Source organism: Protopterus annectens, chromosome 1.part0 (genome assembly GCF_019279795.1).
Source record: "Protopterus annectens isolate FY-2018-M chromosome 1.part0, PAN1.0, whole genome shotgun sequence".
Lineage (NCBI taxonomy): Eukaryota > Metazoa > Chordata > Ceratodontiformes > Protopteridae > Protopterus > Protopterus annectens.
Window position 1 is genome coordinate 1,500,005,633 of NC_056725.1, and position 25,012 is coordinate 1,500,030,644.

A 25,012-nucleotide genomic window follows, 5' to 3' on the forward strand; every position below is an offset into this window, starting at 1 on the left:
AGAGTGTTGATGGAGAAGTACAGAGAATGTCAGAAGGAGTTGCATTGTGTCTTTGTGGATTTAGAGAAAGAATATGCCAGGGTGCCTAGAGAGGCATTGTGGTATTGTATGAGGAAATTGGGAGTGTCAGAGAAGTATGTAAGAGTGGTGCAGGATATGTACAAGGGCAGTGTGACAGCGGTGAGGTCTGCGGTGGGAGTGATGGATGCGTTTAAGGTGGAGGTGGGATTACATCAAGGTTCAGCTCTGAGCCCTTTCTTATTTGTAATGGTGATGGACAGGTTGACAGATGAGATCAGACAGGAGTCCCCGTGGGCTATGATGTTTGCAGATGACATTGTGATCTGTAGTGAGAGTAGGGAACAGGTGGAGGAGACCCTGGATAGGTGGAGATATGCTCTAGAGAGAAGAGGAATGAAGGTCAGCAGGACTAAGACAGAATATATGTGTGTGAATGAGAGGAAGGAGAGAGGAATGGTGAGGATGCAGGGAGTAGAGGTGGTGAAGGTGGATGAGTTTAAATACTTGGGATCAACAATTCAGAGTAATGGTGAGTATGGAAGAGAGGTGAAGAAGAGAGTACAGGCAGGATGGAGTGGGAGGAGAAGAGTGAAAGGAGTGATTTGTTACAGACGAGTACCAGTAAGAGTGAAAGGGAAGGTCTACAAGAGGATAGTGAGACCAGCTATGTTATATGGGTTGGAGACAGTGGCATTGACAAAAAGGCAGGAGTCAGAGCTTGACGTGGCAGAGTTGAAGATGTTAAGATTTGCACTGGATGTGATGAGGATGGACAAGATTAGGAATAAGTATATTAGAGGGACAGCCCAGGTTGGAAGGTTTGTAAACAAAGAGAGGCTAGATTACGTTGGTTTGGACATGTGCTGAGGAGGAATGCTGAGTATATGGGAAAAAAGATGCTAAGGATGAAGCTGCCAGTTAACAGGAAAAGAGGAAGGCCTAAGATAAGGTTTATGGATGTGGTGAGAGAGGACATGCAGGTGGTTGGTGTGACAGAGCAAGATGCAGAGGACAGGAAGAAATGGAAACAGTTCATCTGCTGTGGCGACCCCTGACGGGAGCAGCCAAAAGAAGAAGAAGAAGATTGGTTAATTGGTTAATTTGTTTAAATTAGTTTGCTCATTTGCTACTGTTATATTTTAAAAAATACACTTTCTGCATTGCCACTTAGCTAGGGTTAAACTATTCCTGGCGCCATAAAGTCTGCTCTTCAAATTTTCCCTTAGAACTAGCCAGTTTTTAGTTTTAGCACTCAAATCTGTTTCTTTGAGCTCAGCACTTGTTCAAAACTCATTGTAAGCATTCAATAAGCTACAAATTACTACAGCACTCAACTTTCCTCACTTGTCTAGAGGAAAACAGTTTTTAGTACTTAATAAATAAGCACATATCCAGGCATGTCTAAGGGTCAGCTCCCAGTGTTTTCTCCTGTCCACCTGATGAATCTGGGCATCTTGGGGCAATACAGCCATTGCCTCATGTACACAGACAACCCTCTCCTCCTACCACCCAACACCACAACCTGTGAGATATGCACTTATATAGCCAAACTGGAAACAAAGCTCTCTTCACCCAAGACTGGACTAGACAGTCAAGAGGAGAAGGTAAACACTTGCACCACACCACACTCATCACATAGTCCCTCAAAACCTACCCCATCAAAACACACACATAGAAACAGAAAACACACATCTACATTCTCGGAGGCTCTCAATAAAAATCTGCCCAAGCAACAGAGACCTCCAAAGCAGAAACACAAGCAACCTCCACTCCCCAGCACAACCCAAATGACACATAGTCCACAAGCTCAGTGTGGAACTCAACCACAGCCAATAAGGCATAAAAATGTACCCAACACTCTAGTCATAGGTGATTCTATATTCAGGCACACTGATGTTCCACTTACCAGGCTTAACAAGGAGAAAGTTACTGTCAGCTGCCTGTAGTACAAATATGGTTCTGTCATTGTCCATGTTGGTATGAATGACCTGAGACTTACCTCCCTGGACTACATGAAAAGAGACATGGAGGAGCTCTCTGATCTTGAAGCCCAAGCAGGTATAACCTTAGCCCTGAGTAGCATCCTGCCATCACCCAGAAGGATACCACAGTACAAGAACAAAATGATTGACTTCAACAATTGGCTAAGCTTCTGGTGTCATTCTAAGGGGATCCGGTATATGTCTGGCTGGCATGACATGATCGAGAGATCATGATGCTTTGCCAGAGATGGCCTGCACCTGTCGCCCTTGGAATTCTGGATACTGGCTAAGGCTCTTGCCAACCCATAGTGCTATTTTTAGGCAAGGTTCAAATGACAAATTCACCACTGTAACAGGTACAAGCAAGCAAAATCTGAGGGTAATGCTACTCAATGCTAGAAGCCTAAACCTCAAAATGACCTCACTTGAGGCACTCCTTAAAATGGAGAACATCGACATCTGTGCAGTGACAGAAACCTGGTTCAAGGCTCCAGAGAGCACCCCTGCATTACCAGGCTATAATTCATACCACACCTTTTGGCCACCAAACCTGGACCAAAACACTGAAGGCAGAGGCGTGTCCATATTCATTAAGGATATCCACAGCTCCAGGCTAGTTGCTAGCATAATACATCCGAGATTATCCAATTGCAACTAACTCTGGGCAAGACCACAATCCAAATTGTAACTTGATACAGATCCCCCACCATGCCCCAGGATTCCCACTCCTCATTTCTTGATACACTGAAAAATATTAGAGTACAACCCAACACCCTAATAATGGGTGATTTCAACTACCCCACCATTAATTGGGAAAACTACTCATGTACCAACTCTTTTGCTCAACATTTTCTGGAATTCATAAATTACAATGCCTTGGATCAACTTATCCACACCCCCACCAGGGGCAGCTACATCCTAGACCTGGTTATCACCAACATGGGTGACAGGTGTTCCACACCAGAGGTCAATTCCTCGTTGGTCAGATCCGACCACAAGCTAATCACCCTAGACATCCACATGCCACCCCCCCCCCCATTAAGGGTAAGGTGGTACAAACGGCCTATCTAGATCTCGCCAAGGCTTTTGACACCATACCCACTCTGGAATTATAGATACACTCACTAAACTAGGTATAAATCCCTATGTCACAAGATGGGTCGCCAACTGGCTCACTGACAGAACCCACACTGTGAAAGCAGCAGACTCCAAATCCGACTTCAGACCAGTGACAAGTGGAATACAACAGGGTTCACTCCTGGGTCCACTCCTGTTTAGTATCTACTTCTCTGAAGTACAGGCTAACACAGAAGATCTTTGGCTAACAAAGTTCGCAGATGACTGTGAACTAGGAGCCATAATCAAAACTCCTAATGATGTGGACATTCTACAAAAGGGCTTCACTGAGACAGATGCCTGGTGTCAAGGCCTGTTTTGTGAAGTCTTATATTCATCATAATAAAATATCTCACAGTCACCTTGTTGCTGGCTATTTATTTCTTATTCCACTTTATTTTGCCATGCAACTTCCTCTGTGCAGGGAGGTTTATTGTTGTCAAAGCCATGTTCTCAAGCTCAATGCCAAAAAGTGGATTTTCATCCCCTTTGGTAAAAACTCTGTGCCCATGACCTACCACATAGATGGTAGTCTACTTAACACTGAAAGTGTGATAAGAGACCTTTCAACACAGGTGAACAGTAGTCTCTTCTTTGATAATCACATCACCATAGTAGTCAGGAAATCCTTCTACGTGGCACACCTCATCACAAAAGGTTTCTCATCCAGGAAAAAAAGAGGTCATTGTTCCCCTCTACCAGTCACTCATTAGACCCATTATAGAGTACAATGCCCCTTTTGGTATGTACCTCACAAGATATCTACAATAACTGGAAAAGCTGCAGAGAAACCTCACAAAGAAGATTACTGACCACAAACAGATGTCCTATGTAGACCGTCTCAAAAATTCCAGCTTTACTCCGTCGCATATCGCCTGCTGAGAGGCAATCTCTGCCTAACATACAAAGCTGTGTCAAACTCAGAGATGTTGGACATGCTCCACTTAAAGAAATCCCAATCCCTCTGAGCTACACACTCTAGGGTCCTAAACCTTGTCACCACAATAAACAGAACATGTTGGAGGGATAGATTCCTGTCCCAGACACTTCCCATACTCTGGAACAAACTACCTATCTATATCAAACAAAGCTCCTCATTAGGACTCTTCAAGAAAAATCTTGATGATTGGATGGGAAATTGGAAATTCACCCCGGGGATCTCCTCTATGGCTCTGCTCGACAGGGGCACAGGAAAATAATTTTCTTGTGTGACGAAAGCCAGGGTACCTTTTTGGCTAGGCTTATAAAGGCCCTAGGGCCAATAGCCAAGTACCTACCTATGAAACTATAAACCTATGAATGTTTTGCCTCTTTTTTGACCTCTCTAAAGCTTTTGATACTGACTCCTATTCCAAGCTACTCACTAAGCTTACTGACCTTAATTTCTCTCCCTCTACTATTCACTGGTTCTCAAACTATATGTCAATAGGCTCCAGTCTGTTAGATATCAATCTGTTTGCTCTTCTTTCCTGTCTATCCAAACTGGTGTCCCTCAAGGCTCAATCCTTGGCCCCTCCTACTCAACATCTTCCCCAATCATTTTTTACTCTGCCTGCAACACCTCCTACCTCATACAGTACACTGATGACTCTACTCTTATCTCTTGTGCTGACAGCATCTCTAAACTTCTTTCTATCACCCAAAAACTCCTTTTCATCTGTGAAAAAATGTCTGACAGAGCATCAACTTATACTCAACCCCCAAAAAAACTAAGCTCCTACTATTGCTCCCCAAAACTCTCCACCACCTTAAATCTACCTTTACAATTTCTTTGCTAGATAACACTCTCATCAAAGCTAAGCCTCACACTAAGTTACTGGGTACAATAATCGATGACCAACTCAAATGCAACATCCATATCCAACACGGTATCAAAACAACTAACATGAAACTAGGTCTTCTCTACAGGAATAAGACATTTCTTGCTCCCATCTCCGAACCAACACTTGCCCAAGCCTATCTCCTTCCATGTCTCCTCTACACCTTCCCTATCCTAACTTACCTCCAGTCAAACCTTCTCTCCAAACTAGAACAAGCTTAAAATAACATAGCCAGATTCATCAGAAACAAACCTTATAAAGCCTATCATTGCCTTTCCATGAAACAGCTTCAATGGCTAGAATTCCCCCAGTTCTTACCTACTTGCCCAGCTGCAGCTTACACACACCCTACTAAACAAACCGCTAGCCTGCCTATCACTCTCTACCATAGTATCCCCTTATACCCCAAACTGGTCTCTTCGTAGTTCTGACCAGCACCTTCTACACATTTATAAACCTAGCAAAACTTATGGTAAACTCCTCTATAAGCACTCTGTGTCCTTTGCATGGAATAGGCTACCACCTCACATTTGTATCATCACTAGTTCCAGCTGCTTTAAAACTGAAGTCAAGTGCTATTTTCTGAACTCAAAAGCCTGTCCTTGCTTAAATCCTCCATTATATGCATTTTCCTTTCTTTTTCTTTTCACTACCTGTCTGCATCTAATAATTCAATGGGTAATCTGCTCAGTAGACAATACTACATATATACTACTTGGAAAATATATGTCATTATTGTAAATACTTAAATGTACTACTTGTATTTACTTCATTTGTTTCATTTTTATTAGTTATTCATTTCACCTGATTACTGCATATGTAATTTTTGCTTATGTTGTATTGCTGCACTGTTTTTTATGGGTTTTGTATATTGCCTACTATGTTATCTTTTTATGATTGTATTGCTGGAGCTTTTCTCCTCGAGTAGCCACTGAAAATGGGCCATTGGCTCAGATGGACTAACCTGGTTAACAAATGTCAAATAAATAATAAATAAATAAATGTAGAGCTGCAGCAATAACAGATTGCTACCAGTAATCACTGCTTTGTTACACATCTCACATTCAACACCATGCAAACATAGTAATGGTGTGGATGCGAGTAGGATAGTAGTAGTACTTATCTATCCCTGCTTGTGCCATGACAGATACTGTTGTATGATCACACAACCAACACATAAGTCCATTAAGTTGTGGCCCATATGTGTAATCCCCCCTTGTAATATGCAAAACAAGCAGTGCCACACAAATAGCAGTATAGTATTATCACATTAACAACATGAAGTTCCCAGGAGAGTGGCATACATATTTAACAGACAGCATTCTATCTGTACTGTACACTAGTTCCTCTGTAGGTGTAACCCATCTGCAGATTAATGACATGTCAGAAGTACAGTTTCACGCAAGGCTTACTGCTGTAATCACCATTCCCCCAAAGTACATGGACAAATATGCAGCATGTTGGAAACAAAATGGTTACATACCTTATGGAGTGCAATACTCCTCTGTTGAACGATACTGATATATAGATGTTGTGGCAATGAGCTGACCATGAAAAGTAGCACTCATATACAATGTTTCCCCTAACTAACTGCCATTTTAACATGGTTCTTTATTAGGGAGTGATTGCCTCAGAATCGATCTGTGCTTCTGAACTGCTAATTGCAGTGGGCACATCTGCTTTGCATTATAATCAGCCAATCCCATGCAACCACTGAACAAGATATAAGGCTTCAATGTACATTACAACCCCTTTATCTATTTTGGAAATAGTGGGGGACAGATCCTACGATATGGCAGAGAGGATGTCTGTAGCAGCCTCTATTTACATTCAAATGTGTGCTGTAGGCTGAAACTCAAGGTGATGCTGGAGGCAATAGGCATAAGCAGAAAGGGTGAACACTTTGCAGGACAATAAGCTGTAAAAGTAACTGTGTGACCTGTGGCAGCCTTGTTTTATAGGCAGAGTGTAGCCACCCCACTGGGAAGTAAAGTATGTGTGTCAGGTAAGTGTGTCAGCCAATGGTATCAGTAAGACAATGCAAGCCAAAATGCTTGGTGTATCCTACAATACATGTAGGTTTACATTAACCATGATGTCAGGCAGGTGAACAACTGCCAGATTGCGTGTTATGCCATAGCATTCCCTTGTTGAGTGTGTGCTGGAAACCCTTGCATCTAGCTCAACTGCCATATATGTATGTTACATGTGCATCTGTGGTTGTCTGTGATATCATCAGCAAAACATTGTGGGCTACAGTGTGATATTACTGAGGCACAATTTCAGAACACACTATAACATCTAGTTGGAATACAGCCTACTGCATTACTTGGTGCACAAGGAATAGGATGAGAGTGGTCCTATCTGTATGCTTTTGCCCTCTGTAATATAGATGCAGACATTCCAACTGTATTGCTTTGGGGGGAGAAATAGGTGATGAGACAGATATACATATCACACTTTATAATATTCATGGCCCCATACATGTATTTGCATTGATAGATGTAGCTGTACTTGAACCCAGGACCATGTGTACCAAAGAGCTACTTTTTTTTTTCAAAGCATTTTACAGACTGCGCTAAAGAATCATGGTAGTGACAGGTGATTTCCTACATGCTGTAGTTATCATTCCACAGTTATCTGCTGTTAAATACTGCACTTACATCTATTAGTATGTGTATTGGCTTTAGAGTGCTATATTTGTATAACAGAGTCCCAGTTAACATCCTCTCATTCATTAATGTTTTACCAAGTGTGTTCTTACATGTTGTAGACATAACTGCAGGGTTACCTGCTAGCAGATACTTCAATTACATCTAAACTTATGTGTGTGCCTTTATAATGATGTATTTGTGTACTAGAGTGCTAATTGCAGTGCTATTTTTTTGTATGAATCTCTTAGATGATTTGCATGGGACCATTTAAACACGCTTAATGTGGGAACTACAGAATTACTATGTTTTGATTAAAACATCTGTTTTGATTAGCAGTTGTGTGCCTTGGCAGGATGATCCACTGTTGTACAGGTGCAAGGGTCATGGGTTCAAAACTGGATGCAGCCTTACATTTTGAATGTGATTAATATTGTTCCAAAAGCATATGTCAGTGCAGTGCTGTTTAGCATATTTAAGTGACGTGGTGCACTGTGCTGCGTCATGCAAAAAATCTTTAAAGAAAAGAAACATGGGGAGATATGACAGTGGTGAAAAGGTGTGCAAGCAGGGGGACAAAACATAGTGAAAGGCAGGTAGGGATGTGGAGGATGGGTGTAGGAAAGAAGCATATCTATCCATTTCTTCATCAGCAACACTGTGCATTTTAACTTGTCTTTTAGCTGAATTTGGACTGTCACCCTCCAAAGAAGGGTAACAACCTAACTGCATTGTCAAGCCAATTGGATCAAATTGCGTGTGTCCAGTGGACACGTGTGAAATGGAGAGCCATGTATGGGATGATTTTTTTTTAAGGTTAGAGTAGAATGTTATGGAAGGGACATAGGTACGAGTGGAGGAGGTAAATTGAGAAGGTGAGGAAGCTTTTTCAGACAAGACAGACAAGACAACAGACAGGGATGGTATGTGACACAAGAGGGGGTGGAACACCTTGGATAGGGATCGTGTTGTGAAATGCCAGTCTTAGGAGCATCCACAAGGCAGCAGTGTGACTCAAGTCCTCAGCCATGGGACTGTCACCACTGCTCTTTCACTGTCCCTGTGGTGGCATTGGTGGAGCCTTGCATCTGTGGGTGAGGCTGCTCCACCAGGGTGGCAAGCATGCTCTCTCCCTGGTGAAGGTGATCTCTGACAGTTTGATGGAGCAACCTGCACACCATACCTGGTATTTCATCATGGATGACAAAATCACCCCCTCTACCACCGGTCCCATAGGGGGGCCCGGCCCTAGCCTGTGGGGCAAAAGCACCCAATGCCACAGATGGTGCAGGGGCAGCAAAGGAGGCACCACCAGGCTGCAGCCCAGATGTGCTGGGCCCCAGTGCCATAGCCATGGGAGCCAAGGTAGGTGGGTCACCTGGAACGGGCATACCTTGTCAGGCTGCAGTAAATTAAATGTAAGCATAAGGTAAGATAAGTAATAACCAAACAGATGTTAGTAGTAACATAATGGAAAATAAGACTGATTAATCAAAGTACATAACTAAGGTATATTATGTGGAACACAATAAATAACATAATGATAAGTATGTTAACAGCAAACCAGTATGAAATAACCCATAAGACCAACATAACAGTCAATTTAACAGAACAAAATTAATATCAAATCATAATAATAAACAACATTAATAAATTAAAGAAGATAAGGGATGGGGAGAGAGAGAGAGAAAAACATATCATTAGTGAACTCACAGATGATATTACATCTCAGACTAATACATACTTCTACAGGTGTGCAGTGTCAGTGGTGAGTATAGTGACTCTGATTCCTGTATAGATGATGTTGCACGTACATACCTCTCAACTTGTTAGCACGGGACAGTATGGGCCATGCACTAACAAATTCAGGTACACAACTACAGGGAACTTTTTCACATACTGGGCTCATACATTAGTATCAAGGTGTTCTGTAAATGGATTTGCAAATAAATTGCATTCCAGGTAATTATTTATCTGCTAATCAAAGACCAGACAGATTGGGCAGTTGTCATTGCATTACAAAAAATCATGACAGTTGAGAGATATGTTTGAGTATATTAAGTAGACTAGACAGCTGGTCATGTCTTAGTTGGCTGGCATGGGAGTAGAACCCACAAGCTGTGACTCCAGGGGACATGTAAACTTAATTTAACAATTGACTGGAGTCAGATTAGAACACACATGCAGTGAATACATCCCTACTGCAGTTATTTGAACACACTACTTATCAAAGCACAATCCTGCTTTAAACTTTATTGTTACTGTTCCTTAGAATCTGTCACTTATGCACATGATATCTACACAGAACATAAGCTACCTTACCCATATACTTTGTTCTTGGAGTGAGAGGAATAGAGAGCATTATTTGTCTCAAACTAGACAGGCCTGAACCTCACTGAGAAGTGCACTTCATTTATCAGGCAGTTATTTCTGCATTCTTTATTAATTTCCTTTTTGCAGTTGATTGCTGTCAGATTAGAACCCACATGGAGTGACTATAGCCCTACTGCAGTTATTTTGCACACATTGCTTATTAAAGCACACTCATGCTTTAAACTTTAAATTTATTGTTATTGTTCCTTAGACTCTGTTACTTATATGCATGATATCTACCCAGAACATGAATTATCTTACCCATATACTTTGTTCCTGGAGTGGGAGGAATAGAGAGTATTTGGCTCAAACTGGCCGTAAGAGAGGTCTGAACCTTACTGTAGGTATTGTACTACATTTATTAGACATTTTTCCCTACTTACCACACTCATGCCTCATCCTGGCCAGGCACCCTTCATGAGACTGGACATTGTGAGCCTGTTCAGCTGCAGCTGTTGGAAGAGAAGCAAACCATTATGTATACCAATTTTGCATGTTTTCAGCTTGTATAATAGTAAAGTAGTAGCAAACATACTTAAATATCTGTGGGAGTCTGTCCAGCTCGAGCTTCTTGGACTGAGGTGTCCAAGATCCCCCTCTTCCTCCATTTCAGGTCATCATAGTGGTGATGACACTGCTCACCAGTGCAGAGGACACCAGTAGCACTGGTAAGATCACTGACCAACTGATCCCAGGCTTCAGCTTTACATTCTGAGCCCTGATAATTGCCCTGCATCAGTTGGGGTTCATAGTTGCTCACCAAGAGTCCAACAAACACTCTGGACTCCTATACATCCCACATCTGTGCCCAAAAGCTTGCTCCCTCACCACCACTGCCAGGCATATCAACAGATGTCTGTGGACTTCAATGAATGTTGTAGAATTCCCACCTACTGGCCTAAATATAGGCTGCATTCCCACACTTACACATCATACTGCAACTTTCAAAAAAGTGCTGCGTTGGTTAGCATTGCACAAACTATTTTAGTGGAGCTGAGCATCGCACAAACTCACACAATTGTGTTTCATCAGAGCTTAGCAACACACAAACAAGAATAGCCATTAAACATGTTTAAGCGGTGCAGCTTTTCTAAATGTAACATTTTTTTTTTTGTATTAAGCTGCCCTTTAGGTCAAGTCTCACATTTTCACTGCATTAAATTTAAGAAGGTATGACTACTCAGGACTTAGGCCAAGGACCTACTACACTTTAGGCTGTGACTCAACCTATTTAGCTACTTGGATAATGTGAGAACCTGTATACCTTCACATATATTACTAAGGTGCCTGTTGGCATTGCTAAGCACTGTGCCATGCCATACAAATGGGCATAAAAAAAAAAAAAAAAAATTAAACAAATTAATTATATCCGGTTTCTATTTTTAGATGTCTGTCAGGTGTCAGCTGTGTATGTATAAGTGTAGCTCAGCAACACTAAGCACCATGCTGCACTGTGTAAACAGGCATTAAAAATAAAAAAATAAAAAAAATTTATTACATCTGGTTTCTATTTTTAGATGTCTGGCAGGTGTCAGCTGTGTATATGTAAGTGAAGCTCAGCTCAGCTCAGCAATGCTAAGCACCGTACAATTCAAACATATTTATACAATAGCAGAGTACATTACAGGATTCTTATCCTGTGCATAACATCACAACTACTGGACAGCCTCTCCACTACTGCTAACATGGATTCAATATATGTGTTACTGCTATCTCCCTTGGCACTACACTGTGATTAATATGCATGGTGCACTGCCGAGGGGGAACCGTGGCCGTGCACACAGGTACATTCAATCTAGGCTGTACCCAGAGCCTCCACAGATTTTACTGAATCTTTTGAAGTGTCTAAATAATGTACAGTATGATAACATAGCTAAACAAATTAAAGCATGACATTTGAAATGAAGAATGAAGATGCACATATGCAAAAAAAAAAGAAACACCATATTTATTTGAAAACAATAATTAATAGCTCATTGTCAGAAGTTTAAGATATAATAATGTGAGTCTTAAAAAAAATCAAACAAAAAACCCAGAAACATGCTACATATTTAAAGTATGTTTTGCATGGTGACAAACCACCCTACACTCATTGGTATATGGGAGTGTGGGAGCTGGCATACTTCTCAATCTGTTATTTTTAGAAATCTGGAGAAAGTCTGACACAGTGGGGGGACAAAGGCCCCAAAATAGGTAGATTTTAAATACTGCTCTTTTAAACTTAAAAAGTTGCTATAATAGAAGAGTTTGTGGTAACATGCATTTTCTGAAGGATCTGAAGTCTGAAACTGAAGTGTATGTCATTGTTAAGTGACTTCAGTCTTCAGATCATCCCAGTGAGTTGCCTGAAAATCACAAATTTAATGCCAAGCATACCAGAAGTATGAGGAAAAAAATCTGGTCATTCTGTGAAAATCAGGACACTTGAGAGGTAAAGATGGCACCTGCCATATCTCCGTTACTTATATGTACAAACTTCAAGATCACTGATCTTGGAGAAGAGATACAGCAAAGTTCTATACAATTGCACTTAAATTATCCCATCTCCAAGGAATTTAGTTACAGTCCTTGAACAATCAATGGGAACACTTGGTGAGTGTTCTCAGTCACCATTTGACTTTTTCATTTCTGCTTTTGTTTAGTTATGTTGTAAGACTGAACTAAGTTAGAGTTTGATAGAAAGCAAGGAATGCTGAGGTAAATATAATTAATGGAACTTGTTTAAGTTGAGCAGTATTTTCCCATGAGTACCTGAGCTAGAGTTCAGGAGTGAAGCAAATAGGTACAGGACAGGAGTAAATACTACATAAGCCATATCACCCCAATCTATTTTTGATGTTACACCTTCATGAAGTATTTTTAAATAGTTATATTTGAATGTGGTTTTATTTATGTTTAGTTTTTGTTCATTGTAGTTAAAAGAAGAGGGCATTTTAAAAGTCTAATTTTGTCTTTCTTTGTTTTTTAAAGAAAGGTATTTAAAAAAGTTTCCTCCTTATGTTGATTTATTTCAAAATAGGACTTGTCTTTTGTTTTTGACTTGTATTATATCTCAAGATGAACCACTTTCAGCAATAAAAATATTTCATTGATGTTGTGTTTCAAAGCAATGTATGTTGCTAATCAAAATGGCATAAATAGGATGCTGAGGTTTGCATTTTTGACTGTAGTATTTTTTTTTTATTTTACATTTCTTGGTGTCAGTGTGACAAAGGGGAATACTGCCAGCACAGCTAGCTGGAATTTTGTAAATATTTCTATGTCATTTGTGAATATTAATATGATTTATATAGAAATATAACAAAAGGAGATACTACCAGCCTAGCTATGTGGAATTTTGTAAATATGTATATGTCATTTCAGAATATTAATATGATTTATATAGACGTCAGAAGGAGATACTACCAACCCAGCTATCTGAAATTTTGTAAATAAGTATATTCCAATTGAGAATATTGATATTATTTATATAGAAGTGTCACAGAAGGAGATACTGCCAGCCCAGCACTCTGGAATTTTATAGGTAATCATGTGTTATTTGTGAATGCCAACATGCTTCTTGTAAGATGCTTGTGCCACAACTGTGTTAGAACTGCATGTTATGTACTGAGCTAAAATGTAACCATAGCATGCCCTGCTGGCTTAGAACAGAAATGTATATAAACTATTGTAATTTTGTGACTGTGTATATTTTTTAATAGTGGAAACTAGAACATAGAGGGTTAGCTTGTAAATCTTCAAGAAAATAGTTGAAATTAAATTGTTTTATGGTTGTGCTATAAAAATTATCTTTCAGTTTCAGTCAACAGGAGATAGGATGTCTATACTATGGGACTCTGTGTTGTTTTGTAAGTGTTTTATTGTTTTATGTCTTCTAGCAGTTGCAAACATCTGAAGGCTATGTATTTGAACAGGGAGATGTTAAATGTTGTTAATTTCTGACACTGGGGCTTTAGTTTGGGAACTAAAGTCAAGTGACAAAAAGTGATATAATCCAAGCTAACCCAGCAGTAATATTTGACATTAATTTAAGAACTCTCTCAGAGAAACAGGGCATTTTGTATTTGTCTTTGATCCACTCATTATCACTTCTGCCTGCTTGTTGTTCTGTAAGTAAGTTTTTAGGGCATAGTAACTCTTTTAGATATGCATATAGTAAAGTATAGCTTAGATATATTCTTTATTTATTTAATACTGCCCTGCAATGTTGTTTTAAATATTTCCTGTGATTTTGAACTCTGATGTAACTGATTACTTCCTGAGTATTGTCTTGTTCTTTTATTATTCATTATTAAATATATTTAAACCTTTCAATTGTGGATGGTCTGTTTAGAGACATTTAAGCTCTTAGGGTACTTGCATATCTATATCGTGACATTGTAGAGGCCACTTCAAAATAGCCTTGCTCTTGGTCAGACTACCATTTGGATTAATAGTAACATTACACAGTAGGATTAGACAACCTTTGCTAAGAACCTTAAAGTAGCTGATAAGAGTGGCTCGTGGCAGTCTGAACTACTATATAGTATGAGCAGAAGGGTGCATAGCTAGTAAACCTGTGCCAGCTTTTTCCAGGATGTGTGTGTGTGTGTGTGTGTGTGTGTGTGTGTGTGTGTGTGTGTGTGTGTGTGTGTGTGTGTGTATGTGTGTGAATATAAATCAAATTTCAAAGATTGCATGTGTCATCTACTTGGACAGGGACACGAAGCACTGGTTGGACAAAGAGGGTACTTGAGATCTTGGTTTGGCCACTCAGCTGAGATTGCAAACCTAAAGCTGTGCCAGTGGTGAGTCTTATTTGGGATCTAGAGAAAGAGGGAGAAATCAGCCACAAAATGACTGTGATCTCTGTGCACTTTTCAGGGAAATCACACTTTACTGGGTGTGCACTTGTCATCCTCCCAGTGTGTACATTCCCCACTGTTGCCAGTGGTGAGGATTGAGGTGCCTTAATTACTGGGCCATTGCAGAGGCATCACAGTCAGTATATTACACTGGTTTCTTAATATAGTGATGATGGAGTAAATATACATGTTGTCAGAAGAGACATGCCTTGCGGTATAGTTTGAGGAAACTATATTTAAATTTAGGGATAGGGTAGAGCAAGTCTTTATTGGAAGAAGCTTAAGCTGTGGACTCTAAGAAATGACAATATTAAATCAAAGCAATTACTTCATGTTTCCCTCTTAAACTGAACTTTTTATGCATTCTTTTGCAATGATTGAGGAAGGGAAAGAAAGTGTACTTCTAGTCTACTAAATGTGCCTGATTCAGCACTACACCACAGCAACCAAAAATAAGCACAAAGCTTTTGGTAGACATTTGGCAGTTATGATATAAAAACAAAAGAGTCTGTTTTTACTATCCTGCTATGCTATGTAGCAGAACCTACTAACCTCAACCTCTGTTCATATGGATCAAGAATATATCCAGAACATTTAATTTTCTACTCGCAACCTCATATTATTGTCTCCTCAGCCTGCTTTGTATTTAAAAATGTACACATTCCTCCTGATGTTTTCTGCCACGTGGTTTATAAATTTATGCATAAATGTCAGCTTCTATCTCCTACAAGATTGTTTTCGGTGGAGTGTTCCCATCTCTGATGAAGTCATATGCATAACCATATGGCTTTAGTTTAGTCATTTACAGAAATAATCTAGACTTAGAAATCCACAAGACACAGAGAGAGATTCAAAAAATCTACCTGGTTGTATACAAAGAGAATGTCTGACTGCACCCATGCTATGAATGTGTCCCTCTGCCTGCCTGAAGTGCCTGATATTCATTCGCTTCTAGCTGAAATTACATAGTAGTCTGAATCATCAAGCACAATATATTACTTGTAGCTAAACTACATAGAAACAGTATTAAGCCCCACAAAGGAAACATAAATATAACCTGACATTGTCTATTGTGACTTCTTCAATATAAATGAGAAACTTGCATCTATTTTGCTCGTGGTCCCATGGCAGGTACCTTCTGGTTGGAATAAATTTCATAACTTTCAGCCTGAATTATAACATGGAACACTCTCCAATTATTCCAAGCCATTTCAGTGGTTAAGTCACTGCTATGTTGGACTGTACTTGAAATTACTGACATTTGTTGTTTGTTGGTAACACCTTACTGCTTTGGTTTCAGTGTCTTTGCTAGCTTGTGATATTTAGCATAATGAAATGCCTCAGTTTTAATGTTAAGTGTGTCAAATTGTCAGTTAAATAAAATGTTTTTGCAGAGATACAGCAATGAAACAGTCCGCGGCTAATATATGTTTCCTTCAAAAACTAAAAACAGATGATAGATTCAGAAGTTATCTCTTTTCCATTTAAAAAGGTGTGATTGTATATGGTTTGACTAGCTCCAAAAATGTATTGCAGCTATTTTGTTGAAAGAACAGCTAGGGTGACCTCCCATAAACAATATTAAGGACAGATAAGGCAGATGGCTATAATCAGCATAGAACATCTCATAGGGGTTTTATTTTAGGTACTGTATATGGGTCAAATATTATCAAAACTTTTTTCTTCTTTTTTCTCTGCTTTAATGGTTTCTAATTATGCCAATTACTAGTAATTATAGAAAGTGAATTTGTGTGAGATTCCATACTGGACCATTATATACCATTTGAACAGACTTATTGCAGCACGCAGGTGTTACTAAATATTTATTGTAAAACCATATGAAGGCCACAAAATCCGAGCAAGAAAACAAGTCTAGTGATAAAATATGACCTTCAAATGCCCATCATTAAATCAGTAAATAATTTATTGAGAATAAAAGCAAGTTATTTTTTAAACACATTAAAATTCTAAATTATCTTTTATTTCTCTTCTATTTTTCACTTTGAAAGAACAGTTGTCATAATTAAAGCAAAAATAATTTAACATTTCCTTCTAAGCTTTGTTCACAAACCCTTCTTTTCAACAATAACCTCAGCAGGGTACTCTTAAAAAATATAAAAATGATTTCAGTTTGGACTTCATTCTACCAAAGTTTTAACATGCTGTTCGCCCCATTCAGATTACCATTCATTCTACAAGCACTGCAATTGATTTTCTGGAAGCTGTTTTTTATTGATGGGACTTCTGCATGAATTCAGAATTACAGAAGAAAACAGTTGATACAAACAGAATGTTATAGCTGTTTTTCTTATTATATTAAAAAAATCACATTAAAAGCTATGTTTTGAAGTGATATTCAGGATACTTCTGCTACAAGAGTATATAATATTTATATGGTTAGGGAAAAGAAGAGGTTATTGATTAGTGGGAACTATGCTGAGTTAATTATATAGTGAAAACAATATGCTATTGAACAATGTATGGAAGGAAATTGTGCATTTAATATGGTAGTAGAGAGGGCAATTTGATCTAATTGGGAAACAGGAACTCTACCTTGTGGCTAAGGCAGTTGTAACAACACTGGCATTTATTCATAAGTGTGCACCCAAAATAACAGAGGTGCTAAAATGTAAAAGTCTTGCATGGTGTATTAAAACAATACCCAGAAAAGAAGTAGTAAAAATGCAATAGGTGTAGTACAAATAACAATTTAATAATATCTGGTTTATTTAATCACCTAGAAATTCAAAACAGATATTTTCTAATGGTGTGGCAGAATGAGAAACAAAAATATAATTTATATTGCAGGCTAACCATGTTAAAAATGTTATCATGGAAAAACTGAATGCCATCTGTACTGCTGTATATTAAAATATAAAAATGAGGGAGAAAAGTACAATATGAGTAATATCTATTTGTGAAGAGTAATGTTGTTTTCAATTTCAAGTATTGAAACATATACCTGAGAGAGAATCTCTATAGAAAATCATTTTTGTCACAACAAACAAAATGGCAGTATAGATTAAATGCATTTAAAGGTCATGGAATTAACAGTACTGTTAATGCAAAAGCTGTACTCCTGTTGTGATGCAGGGAAAAGAAGTGTAAATGATAATTGTTTTCAGTATTGTTGCATCTTTCAATGATCATGTGATTAATTTAATTTGGCTGAATTAGGTATATGAGTATAATTGAGTGTTTTAATTTTAGTCTGAGGAAGAAAAATAATGAGTACAGAAGATAATGCACTTTTATTCTCAATAAATTATTTATTTGCTAATTGACATTTGTAGTTCATATTGTATTACTGCAATTAAGTATTTTGCATTTCTACTGAAATAAGTATTTCTGTGTGTCAGCATCAGTTGTTAGTAAATGTTGTTTGATCTGAGGTGATGGGTGTGTAGAGATTATGCTTCATGGTTCTGAATACTGACATGGTTATGACTCTGTGTTCCCTTTTTTAAACATTGTCACTTTAGAGAATAACTGAGGTTATCTGCAGGTTTCTGCAGGCTGCTGGAGATTGCTGTGGACTGCTGTGGACTCTGCTACAATCCCCAGCATGCTCACAACAACCTGAGGCCTGGTTACGAGGATAAGTTGCTTTGCACATTTGCATATGAATGTGATTCCTAGAGATAAGTGCAAAGGGGCCAAATTTGCATGCAAACCACATAAAAGACCCTGACCTCTCATATAATTTTAAAGCTACCATATTAATTTGCATTTATTCAAATTAGATGGCAAATGTCTTAAGAAACCACAGACTTTTTAAAGTAAGCAATAAATAATACAGATGTTATATTAATATCAAACAATTCAATATGATGTTAGTTCATTGTGTTTACTTGAGAACATATTTGCTTTACTGATATGATTGACAGATTTAGATGACATGTGAATACTGTAAAACTGTGATTTCTTAACGGAAATTAATTACAGCAGTAGTGGAAATGCACAGTGATCACTGAGAAAGATAAGTTTTGTTGTCATTTAGTGATTCTGCACACTTGATCGAATGAAGTACTTTGGAATTATTTAATTGTGAAATACTGAAGTGTCAGGGACATTTTGTTGGCACAGCATACATGGTATTTTACTGGAAGATTTCTGAGTGTAACTCCTAAATGAAAAATGACAGTAAGAAGATGATAGGGAAGGATGCAGGTTTGTTAATAAACTTCTTGATTTACTATTGCAAATGTATTTGTGATGGTTGTGAGAAACAGAAATGCTGCCAGCCCAGCTATCTGAAATTTTGTAAATAATCATATATTTGTGAATATTAATATGATACATAGGCTTGTTTTACAAATGTAAAAGAACTATATGTTATGTGTATATTTAAACTACTGATGCAGAAGTGTGAGGTCAACTGTATGTTATGTGCTGAGCTTCAAGAATGTAACCACAGTATACCCTACTGAAAAAAAAAAAAACAGAAATGTATATACCTGTGCAAATGTATGTTTTGATACCATAGTTGGAGTATACAGAGCTAACCTGCAAACCTTCAAGGAAATAAGTTGAAAAGTAAAGTGTTTTACGACTGTCTTTCAGTGCAGCAAGCAGACACAAAGCTATATGTTTTCCTAATGTCTGGAAATAGAATGTAAAAGTGTTAATTGTTTGACAACTTCCAGTTGTAAGCAAACATCTGAGAGATAAGTATTTTTCACAGAGAAGTGTTATTTCTGTTGGCATCTATTTAGCCTGGGAACTGGAGGCAGGAGAAAAATAGTGATGTCATCCAGCTAATACAGCATAAATGTGCATTATTAATTTAAGAACTATCTCTCAGAAAAGGTTTGTGCATTTTGTATCTGTCTTTGGACCTGAAAATATCCATCTTCAGCAGGTCTCCTCTGCATTTGCCTTGCTCTGTAAGTAAGATTTAGGTATAGTATTTTTATTAGAGATAGATAGGAATATACTAGGATTAGTTTAGATGTTTTCTGCATTTATTTGAGACTGTCCTGCAATGTTGTTTTAAGATGTTAACTATGATTCTGAACTCTGTAGTCACTGTATTGTTATTGAGTATTGTCTTGTTCTTTTATTATTTATTATTAACTATATTTAAACCTTTTAATTGTGGCTGGCTTGTTTAAAGATGTTTAGGCTCTTAAAGTACTTGCATATGTATCTGGTGACACTGTATAGGCCACTCCAATACTCTTGCTGTTGGTCACACTTACAATTTGGATAATAGTAACTTTACACAATAAGGTTGGTCACCCTTTGGGAAGGGCCTTAAAGTAGCTGATAAGGGGTTCTGGTGGCAGTGCTAACTACCTTATGGTCTGGTCAGAAGGGGGTATAGCTAATAAACTTTTGCCAGCCTTTCCCAGGTGTGTGTTTGTGTATAAATCAAATCTCAAAGTGTGTGTGTGTGTGTGTGTGTGTGTGTGTGTGTGTGTGTGTGTGTGTGTGTGTGTGTGTGTGTGTGTGTGTGAGCTACTTGGGCAGGGGCACAAAGCACTAGTTGGGCAAATAGAGTAGTGCTGGGAGTACTTGGCTTGGAACCCTGGCTAATGACTCAACTCTATAGCTGTGCTAGTGGGGAATCTTATTAGGCATCTGGAGAAAGAGGGATAAACCAGCCCCAGACTGACTATGATCTCTGTGTGCTCTTAAGGGATATTGTACTTTACTGTGTGTGTACTTGTCACCCTCCCAAAGTGGGTGTCACTCACTGGTTTTAGTGGTGAGCATTGAGGCTCCTTGATTACTGGGCCAGTGCAGGGGCATCACAGTAGTGCAAACATTAGTTCATCACAACCTTACTAGGCTGGATTGAGACTCTACACAAACACACATACACACACACACACACACACATATATATATATATATATATATATATATATATATATACATAATTACAGGTTTTGTGTCCCGTACCTGTTTTTTATTCATGCACTGATAGCTGGCATGCTTTCATGGTTGTGCTGTTTGACTGATGATTACATCAAAGATTGTTTGTGTATGACTGTGGCATATTGTTTTAAATGCAGTAATAATGCAAAACCAGGGATCAAGGCAAATGAAAGATAATTTTAATTTTGAGGAGAACCACATCCTCACATCAGCCCTTAGGTCATATGGAAAATGTCTTTTTGTATATGGTGGCCTGAACAACCTCAGAGAGCAAAGACCTGGAATGAAGTGGATATGGATCAAAATGCTGTTGGTGGAAGGAACCACATGTTAACACAAAACATGAAGAGGGAACTGATATAGTGGGATGTACAAAAACTGGGTCTATGTCACTTTATCAAATGGCAGCTCATCAAACCACTAGTTGACGAACCCTTAATTATTGAAGTCACTAATCACTGAATGGAATTTTCAGAAGCATTTTTCCTTGCATAAAAAATGATAGGCCATCCTAGTAACTGTAAACAACATAATAAAATTTAACACATACCCAGGTGGAAAACTTTGCCTATGACAATCCCCACTAACTAAATATACCAACTCCAGGATTGCACTACAGTGGGGAAAAGGGCAAATTCCAGATGGTGGCCAACCATTGGTTTGCCCTAGAAAAATATTTGCTGAAAACTCCATTCAGTAATTATCGGCTTCGATAATTAGGGGTTCGACGAATGGCAGTTTGATAATCTGCCATTTGACAAAGTGATATAGACCCATAAAAACCAAGGAAAGGCTGAATGCAATTGCCAATATCAGTACTTGGGGCGTGACATCCTACGCTTATACCTTTAACACAAGATGAGAAACATCTCCTCTCTATTTGTGTGGTTGACTATGTCACAGAAAATGATGAGACTGGAATAATCAGAGCTGGTTTGGAAATATTACCAATCAATGTTTATGACAATAACCCACAACAGGATGATTGGTTTAAAAACAGTAACAAATATTTATATAGAGAATAAAATGTTGAGACAGAATGATTACATTTAGCACATGACTGTTACTATTAACAGGTGAACTCTCCATTTTGCACATAATGACAATGAAGCCAGTGTGCATGGTTATGTCCTCCATACCTCCCTACTCAGCATACAGTAGCGGATGCTATTTCATTATTAGTAATGGACTCAATTATTTTTCTTACAAGATAAGCAGTGAAAGCAAACAATTCCTCTATACAAATAAATTTGGAGGATATTAGCAGCAGAATGACTGTTGATGACAATGATGATGTTAGCATAGTTAAATTTGTAATGAATCCTGAGGAAAGTGTCATCAGTCCCCACATGTAATGGCAGAATATCACACCGCACAACATGTTTGTAACTATGCAGGAAGTGACAGCACTTCACAAGGTCAAGGATATGTTGACATTGCACTCACACCTGTACATGGAGAAAACCCAGGCATGTCTACACCAGTATCTCCAAATCCAGATGAACACTTTCAGGATGATGGCAAAAATTCAGAGGTAGCAGTGTTCACAGTGACACCTTTACAAAGGGGTGAGCAGGCACATGACTTTGTCACAGCTACCCCAGTAAACATTGTAAAGCATTAGCTGCCCAGAAGCAAATGTAATGTGTCATTATTAGGACAGTGAGTCAGCAGAAAATGGTTAGAGTCACCCTGGGTGTACATAGGTTCAAAGGTTCATAGGTTCTTCAGCATGTACTAGGCTAATGCCCTGGAACCTTTACAAGCCTAGCCCATAGGATTACCCTGGCATCATGCCACCTGACCTTAGTTCCCAGTACCTCTGTCAGGTAGAGTCACTGGTTGATCCCTGGGGATAATTTTCTATTTCCCATCCACTCATGAAGAATTTTCTTGAAGAGGGCCAGTAAAGTGCTCCAATTGACATGTATGAGAAATCTATCCCATAGCATGGGCAGTATCTGTGCTATGAACCTGTCCTTCCAGGTTGTTCTGTTGATTGTGGTAATGAGGTTGAGGTCTCTGGGGTGTGTAGTGTGGAGGGATTGAGATTTCTTTAGATATAGCATTTCTAAGAGAGCTGGGTCAGACATGGCTTTGTAAGTCAAGCAGAAATTGCCTCTAAGTAGGCGATATGAGACAGAGAATAGTTGGAGCTTTTTGAGTCTGTTCATATAGCACAAGTGTTTAAGGCCTAAGATCCCCTCTGTGAGGTATTTTTGTGGCCTCTCCAGTTGTTGTAGGTGTCTAGTGAGGTACATGCCAAATGGGGCATTGTAATTGATGATTGGCCTAATGAGGGAAGAGTAGAGGGAGAAAATGAAGACCACAGATGAAGAATCCACTTAAAATACCAGTTTATTGCACCTCTAGCACTTCAGCAACCGCATTCAATGAGTTTTATATTCCTTGAAGACGGTTGCTGAAGTGTTAGAGGTGCTATAAACTGGGGTTTTAAGTGGATTCTTTGTCTGTGGTCTTCAGTTCATTTTTTCTTTTTGGTTTGTGCAGTAAAGGGAGAAAATTACCTCTTTCTTCCTGGATGCCATACCCTTAGTAATGAAATATGCCACATAGAAGGACTTTCTAACCACGGTGGCAATGTGGTGGTCAAAAGAGAGGTTACTGTCAATCTGTGTTCCCAGATCTCTTATGATGCCTTCTGTGTTCAGCGGACTACCATTGATGTAGTAATTTATGGGAACCGGGTTTTTCCCAAAGGGGATGGTGACACATTTTTTGGCATTGAGCTTAAGGTCACGGTTCTGGCACCAGTCATTGATCTCAGTGAGGCATTTCTGTAGGATGTCAACATCACTTGAGGAGTTAATTATGGTTCCCAACTTGCAATCATCTGCAAACTTTGTCAGCCAGAGTCCCTTCACGTTGTACTGGACTTCAGAGAAGTAGATACCAAACAGGAGAGGACCCAGGACCGAACTCTGTGGGACTCACTCATGACTGGTTGACAGTCTGACTTGGAGCCAGCTACTTTCACAATGTGGGTTCTATCTGTGTGCCAGTTTGCAACCCACCTAGTGATATAGGGGTTGATGCTTAGCTTAGTGAGTTTTTCTATGATTCCTGAGTGGGGAATGGTATCAAAGGCCTTGGCCAGATCAAGGTAGGCTGTATGAACCACCTTGCCTTCATCCACAGCTCTGGCGACTGACTCAAAGAAAACATGAGGATTCCTGTACAACATGAAAATGGCACAGTATAGTGATAATGCCATGGTCACACTGATGCGTAGTATGATAGCACACCAAGCATCCATGGCTGCCTCCATTCATACACTAGTTAGGACTTAGACTCAAGCGGGAGTCAGTCTTGACACTAGAGGGGAAATCACTTGAGACTACAAGTGCTTTTCAAGAAAGTACTCTACCTAGTAAGTGGTAGCAAGCACAACAGATTTCATGCAGGTCACATCAGTGCTTATCTACATCTAGCAAAGATTTTCATTTGAGGTCCCAGTCCTAGTTTCTCAGCACTGTCTGATCAGTGTCTGCAGGATCACCTGCACTGAGTAAGTCTTGTCATCAGATCAACTCACCAACCAGTCTGATCACAGTCCCTCTTCAAAATCACTTGCACCATTAACTACCCTGTCTATAGGAGATGTGTATGACACATTTGACCTTGACCTACTGTGATTGAAGTCTGACATTTATATTACTTGCAGTTGGACCTTCACACAGAGATCACAATGTTTAGCTGAAAATGTAAACAAGTTATTAAATAAAAAAAAAAATGTGCACTTTGGGCACTAGGATACTTTTCAACTGCATACATTTCATTCTTGTAATGGTATAGCTTAAAACTTCATGGAAATATGTAAAGAAAGCTGTACTTCATAACCTAATATTGCAGTGATTGTAACATTTAATGTATGCATTACCAATGGTATAACAGGCAATTGCCTGCAACTTAAAAGTAGTAATGTTTATGTATTCAGAGAAACACTAATTTAAAAAAAAATCAGAAAGATTAAAATGAGTAGCATGCCATGTAAACAATCACTGCTGCCACTTCACCCTCACTAAATCATAACTGATGATAGTTTTTCCTCTCAGGATGCAAACTATTTTCTATGACAAAATGAAATAATTTGATGTGCAGTACTTTAACAGAGAACATAACTTAAATGAACTATGCAATATTTTAAACTAATTGTGTAATATAAAAAATGTGATCCATTTTTATTTATTTGCAAGGTATATGTACATGTTAAATACTGGCATAACACATTTTATAAATTGTGCTACTACAGAACATGCAGTACACCATCTAGGCAGAATGTATTAAGTAAAACTGTTAAA